We start from the raw sequence: 3,894 nt of genomic DNA, 5'->3' as shown, positions 1-3,894 counted from the left end.
GCTTTAATTACCATTTTTATGTCTCAGCCTTCCGCCTTGGCTGGCCATCCTGGTGAAAACTGAGCATATTCTAATGGTTCTAATTGTGCAGTATGAACACGACTGAAACGTGCTGTTTGAAGTAAAGGTTATTCTGATGAGTGGTAATTATTTTATAATCGTGTTTATTGTTCTAATTCTGTATTAGTGGCTAAATGGTAAATGTAGCATTTTAATGCATTAAGATTTAATCATTGCCTGAAACTCTAGCGCAGGAATACTGCAAGTTTCCATGGGTGCCAGTAATATTCACAAAGCAAGATGCACGTACCTGATCTGATTAAAATTTTGTGCCCATTAACAAAAAAACCTCAGGAAATATTACTTTCCAGGAATGGCCACTTCCAGTAGCCTTGCAGACCCAGAGATGCTAATTCTTAATGCCAGCCTGGGCAAGATGGATTTAGGTTAAATTTATCTCATTTCATTTCAGATCTTAAATTGGTTAATGAGGCTGAAATATGCTTTATTTCAGAGAAGCCGCAGTGCTCTGCACGAGGACCAGAATTTATGCCGGCGTTCGAGTCAAGTGCAAATACCACCATCGCTCCTTCATTACCGCCGTAACTGGTGAGATCTGTTCTGCTCGGTAGAACTGGCACCAAATGTCAGGTTCCTAAATGAAGGAGCTCCTGTCTCTCTACGAGAAACCTGCTGATTGGCTAAAAGTACTTCAACCTTTATTTAATTCATGCCTTATAAGTGCTCCTTGGCGGAAGCTCTTGGGAGCTGATCTTATGTCACACTTACTGAAACTCATTTAATTATTTGCAGCTGAGGAGGGCAGGAGGATGGTTATCACACAGTGAAAAGCTCATCTGCTTCTTTTTCAGATTAAACCCCAAACCAGGGATGTCGGTTAGGATTCCTGTTTTTACTTCAGCCTTACGACCCTTTCCTTGGGGCTGTTTTTTAGGGGGCTAGTTTCTTCCAGAGCTTTAAAAGGATTTTGTTCATTCTCATGCTCTGTATGAAGGGGTACAGAAAGACAAGAAAACACAAATTCTGCTCTAATGTGCAGAACATGGACTGGTTTGAAGGAAAGCAACAGAATATGGGATCCAGCCTAAGGCTGAAGACAGAGAATCGGTGACTTGTATAGCTTTAAAAATCAGCTTTATGACTATCATTAAGTGAAAGCATCTCTCCTCATGGGGGACTTCTGCTTCACCCAGAGGTGTATATCCCTTAGCTCAACTATTCACATCCAAAGCATTGTCATAAAACTTCTTATTTGAAATAAGAAAATCAGAAAGAAACACTTCTAAATGAGGATGTTGTGTACTGGTGGGTTTTAGATCAAAATGGTTAAATTGATGATAAATTCATACATATATGGCTTTCTTTTAATAAATTCCAACCTAAGCAACATATAAAATATATACGATATAAATATTTCCTTTGAAAATCTCTCTATGCTTCATGATTACATAGCTTAAGAAGTTTAGAAGCCTTGGGCAAGCAACTGAAACTACAAGGGGAATGCTTAAGAATTGTTTGTATGCTTGATTTGTTTTACAGTGCATTTGGTCTTTAGTTTTGATTGGATTGTCTTACTGAAACATGAAGGGCATTTAAAAGTAAGAAAGTGAATAGGATACATTTGCAACTATATGCCCAAAAGCAAGATCTTAATGTCAGGAGTAAATTATAACAACTAACATTGCTGATGACATACATTATAATTCAAAGCCTGGAAAACCACATCAAGGTTGTTCTTACCATGATCTGACAAAAATGTCTTTAAAGTCTTGTGGTTTTTAGGTCTACAGTAACCAGACTTTATTTATGCTAGGAATTTCATAAATAAAAGGCAAGCTTTACCAAAGGTAAGACTTTTTTCATTTTAAATGCTGCTGAATCTTTTTGGAACTTCAGCTTTTTATACCAATAATGGTAAAAGTGGGATAATCCCAGCAGGTCAGGCACATGCCAGCCATCATCCACTATGGCATGTTGGGTGACACTGGGGAGCTTCCTAATGCTGAATGTGGGAAAGGATTCAGGCAGTCTAGTCTCAACTCACTGCCTATCTCTGAGAGTTTCCCAGGTCCAATGTGAGATGTGCAAATGCATGAAGTTATGCCTGTGAACAGCCAAGCAGCCTGTGAGACTTCATATCCTGTGCATCCCATGGGATTTTCCAACTTGGCAGCACCTGTGGGGACTTGAGCTTGTGGGAGTACCCATGACAAGGTGAGGGCTCATGGTGGGCAGAGGTGGGAGGAAACGCCCCAATCCCACACCCATGCTGTAGGGCTCAGGCCATGGGTGTGCTGTAGTTCGTTGCTTTGTCTTTGACAGCAGCCTGGAAGAAGGGTTGAAAAGTCCCTGCTGGAACTCTCCCTGCTACCTGTAGCTTACACACCAGCCCTGTCCTCACAGTGGCTTTTTCCAAGCTAGAATCCCCACCTGCCTCCTCTCAGGGAATGTCCTTCCAGCAGCCTCAGCCACATATCTCATGGAGATCTGGGTCAACATCTGATCTCTCCAGCAGGACCAAACCCTAAATCTCCCATTATACTGACTTGAGTTCCAAGTTTCTTTTCTGGTTAAAAAAAACAAACCCTCCCCCTCCTTCAGTTTCTATATAAGCAGGAGAAGGGAAAGGGTGAGAGAGAAACAACAGCAGCCTCTTCCTGCAGGCCACTGTTGGGGCACACAAGGGGATGAGGGGCTGTGTTTCAGCAGCTGCTTTGCTAAATACTGCACTGTGTTACTCTGATTATTCGCAGGCTCAGGCTCCGATCATCATGCCGATGAAGGAGAGCCGGGTTTAATGGCAAGGTGAATGACAACGAAGGTAAGGTGATTGCTCCCCATTTACTTTGGAGGAAATGGTACCACTTTGGCATCAGGTCCACTGGAAAAAAAAAAAAAAATAATAAAAATAAAAATATTCACAGCCCTTAAGCATAACAAGCCTGATTTGTCTGCCTTTCAGCTGCAATCAGTGAGAAACAACCCCACTGAAGTAATCCTGAATGAAACATGAGGCTGTACATTTAGGTGAATAATAGCTGAATTTAGGTTTGGAGTCTAGTGCACGGTTTTAGTATAAAGGGATGCATGCTGTCACTACATCAAGGTGCTGGAACCATCAGTTCCTTGCACGAGTGCCATAGCATCACCACACCATCCCCAGGCAGAGAGCTGTTGCAGGGCAGGCAGGGCTGTACAGAACACACACCACATTTATCATTTACCTTCTGGAAACCCCCAAGTAAATAGATAACTAAGATCCATTAGAGAAATGCACTCCCTGCCTTTAAAACTAATATCATTTTTTTTTTTGTATGGCATTGTCTGCCTACTGTGCTGACTGTGAAGCAGAGCTTGGCTCCCACTCTGGTTTGTATGGCATGAATTATGTGTTGGTGGAGCCTGCCCACAGCACGCGTACAATGCTTCTGCACTGGGCTCTGCTAGTGAATGAGAAATTAAAAGAGAGTTGTCATATGGAAAATTAAAAAGTGGCTACTGTTACAAAAATCTATTCTTTAATTCATGCTGCTTCTAAGTCCCTGAAAAGAAAGTAATGAAAAGGCTTGAGAAATCTTGTGACGGCTCTGAATGCCCATCGGTACTGTAATGATTTGCTGTGTGATTTACATGTGCTTAAACTTCCAGAAGCAAAGCCTAGGCACAGTTCTTCGAGGCACTAAGCTCCCAGGATCAATGCAAAACAGCCTTCTCACTCACTCACTGCTTCTTTTCTGTTTTGTTAGGTTTTGCTGTTCCCATTCCTATGAAGGGGCCACTCATCATTCCTGTGCTTCATGAGGTCAGTGCAAGTGATTTTAAGGACATCTGGAGGTTCACAGCTCATCTTGGTATATATAGCTGTCCAAGGTG

General features: G+C 41.9%; 1 long non-coding RNA gene across 1 annotated transcript; it reads left to right on the top strand.

Annotated features, from left to right (window-relative positions):
• Positions 1-514: 514 nt before the first annotated feature.
• LOC107316987 (uncharacterized) lies at positions 515-3,894 on the top strand. The gene is made up of 3 exons (XR_014948186.1): positions 515-2,235; positions 2,775-2,842; positions 3,794-3,894. It is a non-coding gene; the product is annotated as an uncharacterized LOC107316987 (long non-coding RNA).

This window comes from Coturnix japonica, chromosome 7 (genome assembly GCF_054131305.1).
Source record: "Coturnix japonica strain WE chromosome 7, WE-NBRP24, whole genome shotgun sequence".
NCBI lineage: Eukaryota > Metazoa > Chordata > Aves > Galliformes > Phasianidae > Coturnix > Coturnix japonica.
This window is presented reverse-complemented; position numbering and strand designations above follow the sequence as displayed.